Genomic DNA, 10824 nt, shown 5'->3' with positions numbered 1-10824 from the left:
TCAAATAACACTGAAGAATATCTATCACAAACCAGAATAGTACTTGTGATAACCGCATCGAAGCCTCAGCCTCGGTCCTGGCTAGAAGAGCATAACATCGGGGCTGGGCCCCACCACCCTGGGCTCCATCTCTAGGATGGCCTGCAGTTGGTTGGCCTCCACCTTTAGCGGCCTGAGCTCCACCTCTAAATCCTCTACCTCCACCTCTAGCACCTATACCCCTACCTTTAGCTAGTTGGGCGGTCTGTGGAACACCTGGTGCCTGGACCATAGCACGGGAATCCTACTGTTGCGACTGAGTACCCATCAACCTCGGACAAGTCCTCCTGATATGACCATACTCACCACACTCAAAACATCCACCTAAGTGTTGTGGCTGAGGAAACTGAGACTGACCTTGGCGACCCGAATGACCACCTCGAAAACTCTGGAGCGGCGGTGTTCTGATAGGAGCTGATGGTGCACTGTAGGACTGCTAATTGAAATACTGCATCTGCAGACCACGACTACCTGAAGTGCCGTGAGAGACCTGAAGAGCTGACTGAAAGGGCCTAAGAGGATGGTCTCTACCATATGAATCTCTGCCTCTAGATGAGGCACCACTGAATCTACCTGAATGACGGGGCCTCTTATCCGACCCATGACCACCTCCCTACGACAGGACCATCTCCACTCTACGGGCCACATTGGCCGCCTCCTGAAAAGTGATCTCACTCCCAGCCTCCCTAGCCATCTGAAGGCGAATCGACTGAATAAGACCATCAATAAACCTCCCCACCCTCTCTCTCTCTCGGTAGAAAGTATGACAGAGCATGGCGAGCTAAGTCGATGAACTTGGTCTCATATTGGGTAACCGTCATGGAACCCTGCTGGAGGCGCTCAAACTGCCTCCGATAAGCCTCTCGCTGAATAATGGGGAGAAACTTCTCCAGAAATAGCTGTGCGAACTGCTCCCAAGTCAAGGCTGGCGATCCGGCTGGTCTAGCTAAGCAATAATCCCTCCACCAAGTCTTGGTGGATCCAGACAAGCGAAATATAGCAAAATCAACCCCATTGGTCTCAACAATATCCATGTTCCTGAGAACCTCGTGGCAGCTATCTAGATAATCCTGGGGATCCTCAGTAGATGCACCGCTGAAAGTGGAAGTGAAGAGCTTGGTGAACCTATCCAGCCTCCACAAAGCATCGACAGACATAGCCGCTCCATCACCGGTCTGAGCTACCACACCCGACTGAACTGCTCCAACTAGCTGAACTGCTAGAGTCTAAATCTGAGGAGATACCTGCTCCGGAGTGCGAGTAGCAGGAGTCTGGGCCCCTCCTCCAGCCTAAGAGACAGCTGATGCTACAGGAAGCAAGCCCACTCGAGTGACACTCTCCATGAGGTCTACTAATCGGACAAGAGCATCCTGAAGGACTAGGGTAGCAATAAATCCCTCCGGGACCTGAGTTGAGCCCACCGGAGCTGCTGGGGCCGGAAGCTCGTCATCAAAGTCAACCTGAGGCTCCGCTACTAGGGCTGCTGCTTGGGGCTGAGCTCTACCCCTACCTCAGCCTCTGGCACGGCCTCGCCCTCTGCCCCTCATGGGAGCTGCTGTTGGGGGATCGGGCTGCTGAGCAGTAGATGAGGAAGCGCGTATTCTTGCCATCTGCAAAAGAACAGAGTAGAAATTCAATTAGCATTGAGAAACAGAACCGCACGTCATGAAAGAACAAATATGAAGTTTTTCCTAACTCTATAGCCTCCGGGGGATAAATACAGACGTCTCCGTACCGATCCCTCAGAATCTACTGAGCTTGTCCGTGAATTGTGAGACCTATGTAACCTAGAGCTCTGATACCAACTTGTCACAAGCCGGAATTCCTACTCACGGGAGTCGTGATGACGCCTACTCGTAGAAGCTACACAAGACACGAACTTAGAAATCTTTAACTCTTCTATTTTAATCCTTTTTTACAACTTATATTAACAAGAGATAAACATCTAAATAACAACAGAATATGAGATTTAAGCGGAAGTCTTAAATAGATATAAAACCAAAATGTTTCGAAAGTCAACATATGCCTCTACCCAGAAATTGGTGTCACAATATCCACGGACTACTAAGAGTACTACATACAACAGTTTGAAGGAAAAATAACATTGTTTGTCTCGGATACATGAGATAACAAAACACAATAAAAGATAGAGGAGACGCCGGGCCTGCGGACGCCTACAAGGCTACCTCGGTGTCCCGGTGGACTGAAGGTTGGCTCCCCTACTACTGATGATCAAGTGCCGCTCCGGTATTTACACAGAGTGTAGAGTGTAGTATCAGCACAACCGACCCCATGTGCTGGTAAGTGCCTAGCCTAACCCCGGCGGGGTAGTGACGAGGCTAGGACCAGACTCCAGATAAACTTGTGCAGTTATATAATATATGGCGAAAAATAAATAGGAATGAGAAATTAAAAATGGGAGGGGGTACATGCTTCGGGGAAACATATCAAGACCAACAAAAACTTAATAAAATATGAAAGGGCAACTCAATATCTACAACGATACAATAATAATACTATTGCGGCGCGCAACCCGATACCTTATCATTTAACATTGTTGCGGCGTGCAACCCGATCCACATATATATATAGCTGTTGCGGCGTGCAACCCGATCCAATATAATATCTGTTGCGGCGTGCAACCCGATCCAATATAATATCTATTGCGGCGTGCAACCCGATCCGATATAATATCTATTGCGGCGCGCAGCCCGTTCCAACTATACAGTCACCAATAATCATAATTAACCGTCCCGACAAGGGATCAACAATAGACTACACTACCCCGACAAGGAAACTCAGCAGTACAAGTATATACGTCCCGAAAAGGGAGAATCAGCTATAACCAATCTTAACTCAACTCTTACTCGTCTCAAATACCACCATTTCTCAATCATAAGTAGATTTCAAGATAAACAAACTAAGTCTTTGCTCAATATCAAGGATTTACTCACTATTTCAACCATAGTAACATTCAAGAATACAACAAGTATCAATCTAAGAGTCACGATCATGCTTGACACCAACGTATAGATACTCGTCACCACGTCTATACGTCGTACTCAACAAGAAGCAAATAGCAAATATGACTCAACTCTTAATCCCTCAAGCTAAGGTTAGACCAGACACTTACCTCGATATCACGAATGCAATTCAAGCCTCAACTATCGCTTTACCTCTTGATTCCACCACCAACTCGATCGTATCTAGCCACAAGTTACTTAATTATATTAATAAATACTAAATGAATCAATTTGAATGTATGAAAAATAGATTTTCCAAAGTTTTACCTAAAAGTCAAAATCACCCCCGGGCCCACATGGTCAAAATCCGAGGTTCGAACCAAAACCCGATCACCTATTCCCCCACGAACTCAAATATATAATTTGTTTTGAAATCGGACCTCAAATCGAGGTCCAAATTCCCAATTTGAAAAACCTAAGTTCTACCCAAAACACACAATTTCCCCCATGAAAATCATTGATTTGAAGTTGAAATCATGTTAAAAGATGTTAATGATTGAAGAAAACTAGTTAAAAACGACTTACAATTGATTTGGAGTAGAAATGTTGTTTGAAAAATTGCCTCTTATGTTTTTGGGGTCTTAAAAATTGAAAAATAACTGAAAATTCCGTCTAAATATACTGCCCTCAGATGCCCTGTGCGTACCATACAAAATCTTAGTATTTTGGCCATAACTTTCTCTACAAATGTCCAAATTATGAATTATTTATCTTTCTGGAAACTAGACACGAAGTGCTACAACTTTTGTTTTTGAATCATCTCAAAATTCATTGTAGATCACAAGATATAGGCTTCCGAAGTTGGACCAGTGAATTTGTTCTTCACCGCGGACCGCACATAATCTAGTGCGGCCGCACAAGCCCCTCCGCGGCCGCGGTCCATATCGTGCGGACCGCACTGGCCTATTCAGAGGTCCTCCACCCCTCTGGGCCTGCAACAACTCTGTTTTTTTAGGCCTAAGACACCCCGGAACCTACCCGAAACTCACCCGAGCCCTCGGAACTCCAAACCAAGTGTACACAAAACTTCAAAAATATTTTACGGATTTATTCGTGTAATCAAATCATCAAAATAACATCATGAACATCAAATTAAATCCCAATATTAATGAAATTTTCTAAAAACTTCTTTAAACATTAATTTTTTGCAATTTAAGTTCGAATCACGTCAAATGACATCCATTTTCACCAAATTCCACAGAAACGTCTTAAGTCATATATAAGACCTGTACCGGGCGCCGGAACCAAAATACGGGCCCGATACCATCATGTTCTAATCAAATTTTATTTCAAATTTCCTTAAACAATTTCAGAAAAAAATTTCCTTTGAAAATTCTTTTCTCGGGTTCGGGACCTCGGAATTTGATTTCGGGCATACGCCCAAGTCCCACATTTTCCTATGGACCCTCCGGGACCGTCAGATCAGGGTCCGGGTCCGTTTACCCAAAACGTTTACCGAAGTCAAATTAACTCATTTTATAACCAAATTTTATCATTTTCCACATAATTTCATATTTAAGCTTTCCGGTTACGCGCCCGGACTGCGCACACAAATCGAGGTGACTCTAAATGAGGTTTTCAAGGCCTCAGAACACTACCTAGGGATAGGATTGAACTATTTGTAGTCATATTCGGGTGTGCTTAATCTCTTAATTGTTTTAGAAAAAATTCAATTAGGAAGTCTTGTTAGTCTTTTGAAATATGCTAATATAGAATTATTACCCGAGGCTAATTAACATAAACTCGCTTATATTTGTAAAATCGTAAAATACATTGGATCGTTACTTGAGTGTAATTCTCCGTGCATCCATACTTGTAACCATTAATCATTTTACTTGCTTTTTAGGTTAGTTTTCATTTTCACATTTAGTTATAATATTTTCTCAAACTTTTCTAAGTGTTTGACTTAGCATAATAAGCGATAATTCTCTTACATGCCTAATTGCGTACATATTATTTTCTGTAGGATTCGACCCCGACTCATAGTTAGATAAATTATATTGTATGCGACTGTATCCATTTACTTTTTAGTAGTGAATTTGGACGTCATCAACAACATATCTATATAACAACCATTCATTATAAAAGCTAAGTTTTTTTCGAAATCGATTTTAATATTACATTATAACATATTCTCTATGACAACACTTCACTATAGCAGCCAAAAAATATCGGATCAAACAAGGCTGTTATAGAGAGGTTTGACCGTAATACACATATATATATATATATATATGTTGGTGTTAGTAATACATATTTTAATGATTCTAGAATGACCAAGTTAACTCGCATAATAGTTAAAAAGAGAGGTTATTTTGCTTAAAGCAAATAAATTCTTTATAGTACACGTTGTATATTACTCCTTCCGATCCAAAAATAATGATACTTTTCGAATTTCAAGAGTCAAACGAGTTATTCTGTTGACTATCATTTTTTCATACGTCTTTTAAATATTTTGAATTGTAAATTATTATGACTTATAATACTTTTAATGTGGTTCGCAAAAATATATTTTTATTTTAAAAAAATAACTTAAAGATTTTATGACTGAACTCATAGTTAAAATTAAAAAGTTTGACTCTTGAAATCCAAAAAAGCATTTTTTTCGGATGGAAGGAGTAATATATACGTATATCCAACTAAACATTCAGCAAGAAAATAATCATTGTTCGCATTATATAATTGCTATATTATTAATCCATTTATTACTAATTACATTACTTTGTTAATACGATCGAGTAACGGAATGAGTGACGAAAAAAAAGAGGAGCGGGTTAAGCACCGTCTTATCCATTTGTTAAGCAAAAGAACGAGTTACACATAATTTTTTTACTGTACCCTTTCTCACAATGTCAAAGGCATGGATTTCCGTGGAAAAGGGTGTGTTTGGTACAAAGGAAAATGTTTTTCGTGGAAAATATTTTCCGTGAAAATATTTTCTTGGAAAATAAATAGTAATTTTATTTATTTTTCGGGGTTTGGTACGCAAATTAAAGAAAATGACTTCTCAAGAGTATTCATAAATAATTTAGATATAATAAACATGAAATCATAAACTTTCAAACCAACAACCTTTCGAATCCACAAATTTCATAAACTTTCGAACCGCTAAACTTTCAAAACCGCGGAATTTCGAACCCGTAAACTTTATAATTTCTAAATCCGTAAACTTCCAAATGCATAAACCTCCGAATTCATAATTTTGGAACTTGTAAAATTTTGAACCTTTAAACCGATAAATAATAAAAAATAAAAACTGAAAAATATATTTAAAAAATATTTTTTTTCGGGGGGTGGGTGGTGGGGTGGGGAGTAAGACGACAAAAGCAGAAATTTAAATTACAATTTTTTTTTGTGCGGTTTGGGTTGGGGTGGGTGGTGTGTGGTGCAAAAAAACAATAAAACAGAAATTTGAAATTTTAAAAAAAAATTAAGGTATAAAAAATAATTTTTTTTGCGGTGTGGGGGGAGGGGGTGCAGTGGGGTGGAGGGGTAGTAGGTAGGTGGTAACGGAAAAATTGAAATTGAAAAAAAAAGCTTTTTATGGAGAGGGGGTGGGTGGGAAAGGTTGAGAAAAAAATTTGAAAAATATTTTCCCTTCTCTTGATAAGGAAAACATTTACCTCCATTGTTCATAAGGAAAATATTTTCCAAAATATTTAAGCCAACCAAACATGGAAAAATTAGAAAACATTTTCTGAAAAATATTTTCGTTCATACCAAACACACCTAAAGGCCACATAATTTCAACTATTATCCCAAATCAGCGAGAATGAATATAATCTTATTATACACACTACTATATTCCATTAGAAAAGTAAAGGAAAATACGAGAAATAAGATTTTTTTGTCTTTATATTTTTTAGCGAAGAAGAAGGTGCTAAATAAATAAGAACGAAATGATTTAAGTCTGTAAGTTTTTCTATAGCTTCTTATTTTCTCTATACACAAATAGAAGCTACTAGCCTACTACTTCTCTTAAAAGAGTTAGCCACTACGATATGGAATATAAAATTTTCCTAGAAAAAAGAAGAGTGTTATGATTTTCTCCCTCTCAGTTTTCTTTATGCTTTCCCAATTCTTATCAAATATTTCTTGGGATTTATTTCCTTGAACGTATGTTCCTTTTTTCTTTTGAGCATATGATTTCCTCTATATTGTGTCCCACATCGGATTTTTAACAGAACCTGAAGGAACGAGCTTCGTATAAAATGGGCCAGAAAAATCTGTTCACGGCATACCTTTCTCGGCCTTTTGGCTAAGATCAAGTGTAGTATCTGTTCTTATCAGTTTAATATCTGATATGTGGGTCATCGGCCCACACGATATTAACTCAATTTTTTAAGGAGGAGAGTCTATTAAAGTAGCTTGCTACTTGGGCTCTCGAGCGTCGCCTATGTGTTGCACTACAGCATGGGCCTGGCGCACCCCACCAACCCTAGTACAATTTTTATCTGGCCCAACTCTTTGGTCCCACTAAAAATTAAATGTTTCTCTCTCTTAATTGATTTATGTTTTTCATTTATTTAAATGTTGTTATGAATGTCAAAAGAATCATTAATCTCGCGGTAAATCAAATTTCTTAATTTTGCGATGATAACTAAATTCCACCCCATTCATTTTATATCTACATCCAATCTAGTTCACACATAAAACCTTTAGCTTATCTATTGTGGGTATATCTAATTAACATTGAACTTTCCTCAATATGTGGGATTTTATTCAAATTTCAAAAGTCGTATAACAATGAAATAGTGCGTTATTACAAACAACAAAATCCAAGCTAAATAAAATTTATTTATATGACTATATGAATGGGTATTTTTGGTTTCATTGACTTGATGCAAATCAATATAATGACTATACAATCTATTATTTATTTTTTTGAACGAAAATGAATAAAGGTGTTCCAAATATATCGCTTCTTTTTAGCATTATCTAAAGGAAAAAGTACAATATAAAATTTGATGATTTTTAGTCTTTTATATTTCATGCGTTTATACGTTTATGTAAAGGTGATATTTGTTTTTTCTATTTTCTGTTAAGTGAGGTTAGGTTGACGCCCCTACTTCACATGTTTTCTCAAAATTTTATTTTATAAAATCAAAGCAGATAAAATTTTAATATTAAAAACAAACCAGTTCGATCACACCAATTAACTCATTAAATATTTCGAGCGGATAATGAAAGTCTATTTATATATGTATTTGATAGCAATTAGCGTAGTATATCTATTTCTTGAGGGTTTCCTTTACAGCTAATCAAATTAACATCCATTAGTAGAATGGCCAAATGTGAAAATCTGAATAGCAATAAATAAATGTGCATTGATTAGTCTTGAGGAACTTGTCACAACCTCAAGTTGTTAATTGGTTATACTTTCTTTATTTAATTTTTACAATTTTAAAAAATAAATAAATAAAGGAACAGAGAAAGCTGATAACTCGTTGTTACTTATCAATATATGGAACTTTACATCATCTTTACACGTTGTAACAAATCATATTTTAAGCAGAGGCTTACCTATAAATATTCTTCGAGTGATATGACAATATAAAAGATTCTTGACACTAACAATGTGTATAACTTAATCTCAATAATTGTTTTTTGGTGGACATTTTATAGCGGTAGCCGGTATAGGCTCATCTGGCGAGAGATCTCGACCAAATTGGTTATTTTTTGGCTATAAATAAAATATTGCTGAAATATTTAGAGAGTCAATATTGGAATTGGGATTGCACTTCAAAAATTGTCAATCTCTTTGAAGGAAGAGGATATTTATTGATCTATTCTCTAAAAGAAGAAAGAAATAGAAGAACTTTGACGTTGTTTGTATATATTTCTCTGACAATTTTATACTGCCAGGTCTCTTCACCCTGATGGAATATATACCACAGCGGAAGCAATAACAGAATCTTATTCACGTGTAATCTAAACAACTAGCATGTATGGAGATTTTAGGATTACCTCTTGAAGCGTAAACACAACAAATCTAGGTCGTTCTCCAGTTCCTCAGTTGAAAACACACTAGCAGATTTCCACAGTCTTCTACTGTGTTACCCAAACAATAACCGAAAAAAAGAATTTTGTGTGGGAAAAATTCTAGTAGAAACCGCAGTCAGAATCATGTCAAAAACGTCCAGCCCTTATATCCATATATATAGCTGCGTTTTTTAGGTCAAAACCGTTTTCAAAACCTGTTAGGTTTCCTTCTCCCACTAAGGGACGGTTTCCACGTTTTCTTTCCCACTAAGTAACAGTTTCCACTATTTTCTATTATTTAGGCACAGTAGGGACCACAGAATTTAATTAACAAGGCTTCCTATTATGATGTTAATTTCGAAATTCTGAAACTAATTTCCATCATAATAAATTACGAATTATTCCACTAAAAATTCGTAATTGCACTCCTTAGTTCAATTTCGAAATTCTTCCATAAAACCTTATTTAACTCCCCATGTTAAGATTCAGATACTAATCAATCAAATTAAATTACTGACTATTTAATTTATTGATTACTTCCTTTAGACTTACACTTAACTTATTTCATGTGTCGGATACAAAATCCACCGGCCGGGTTTACACATGAAAACTTATAAGCTTTCATAAAGGAGTATCATCAATCTCAAAATTGAGACATGGATTCCATCAACTAATTATTACTTCGCCAATGTATATCATTGTTATCCAATTTACCAGGCTTATTGACTCGCGAAAGAATCTCGCCTTTTAATAAATCAAAACAACAAGTGACATACACAGCTAATAATAATTATATCAGGATTAAGAGTATAAGTACATTAAATGGACTAGAGAAATTATTTTATAAAGTCAGTATAAAATACTCATCTCTACTTGATCCGTTCAATACATACAAAATGTACTAGCACAAGAAGTTGGAATTAAACCATTCCCATAATTAAGATAAATTATATTTAATCTTGTGCTACAATCATTCCGATGATTTGTCCAATTCCATCATTAGATTGTGAACATTAACTTTTATGTCTTACAAGAACCGATGATTTAATCTTCCGTGTATAAGCTAAACTCTATACACTAAATCATCTACTATGTAAGCAATGGACGCACAAACCAACACATGATCTATTTAAAATGAAACTTTATTGAATTTAAACAAGTAAATAAATAATTGTTCATAAAGAATACTATAACAATACGCATGGCTTATAGTATATTCTAACAATCTCCCACTTAGACTAATAACCATGCGTCTACAATTTTGACACCCATTCCTTCTACATGCTTATCAAAAGTCTTCTGTGGTAAGCTCTTAGTAAACGGATCTGCCAAGTTGTTCTCTGACGCAATCTTGGTGACCACTACATCCCCTCTCTGCACTATATCACGAATTAAATGATATTTACGCTCAATGTGCTTTGCCCTCTTATGGCTTCGTGGCTCCTTTGAATTTGCAACCGCACCACTATTATCACAGTAAAGCGTAATTGGTGCTTGAATCGAAGGAACCACACCCAACTCTCTCAGGAAGTTACCGAGCCAAACTGCCTCTTTGGCTGCCTCAGAGGCTGCCACATATTCGGCTTCCATGGTGGAATCAGCAACACAAGTTTGCTTGATACTCCTCCAACTTATGGCTCCACCTCCAAGAGTAAACACATTACCTGAGGTAGACTTTCTAGAATCTCTGTCTGATTGGAAATCCGAATCAGTATACCCAATAGGTACCAGGTCATCCGATTGGTAGATCAACATGTAATCCCTAGTCCTTTTCAGGTAC

The 10824-nt window shown here is 37.2% G+C and overlaps 1 non-coding gene across 1 annotated transcript; it reads left to right on the top strand.

Annotated features, from left to right (window-relative positions):
* The first annotated feature begins 7299 nt into the window (after positions 1-7299).
* LOC138888872 (U2 spliceosomal RNA) lies at positions 7300-7495 on the top strand. Its single transcript, XR_011406442.1, has one exon. It is a non-coding gene; the product is annotated as a U2 spliceosomal RNA (small nuclear RNA).
* The last annotated feature ends 3329 nt before the right edge of the window (positions 7496-10824 follow it).

The sequence above is a fragment of the Nicotiana sylvestris genome, chromosome 3 (assembly GCF_000393655.2).
Source record: "Nicotiana sylvestris chromosome 3, ASM39365v2, whole genome shotgun sequence".
In the NCBI taxonomy this organism is placed as follows: domain Eukaryota; kingdom Viridiplantae; phylum Streptophyta; class Magnoliopsida; order Solanales; family Solanaceae; genus Nicotiana; species Nicotiana sylvestris.
The sequence above is the reverse complement of the archived record's forward strand: the minus strand, read 5'-3'. Positions and strand labels throughout refer to the sequence as shown.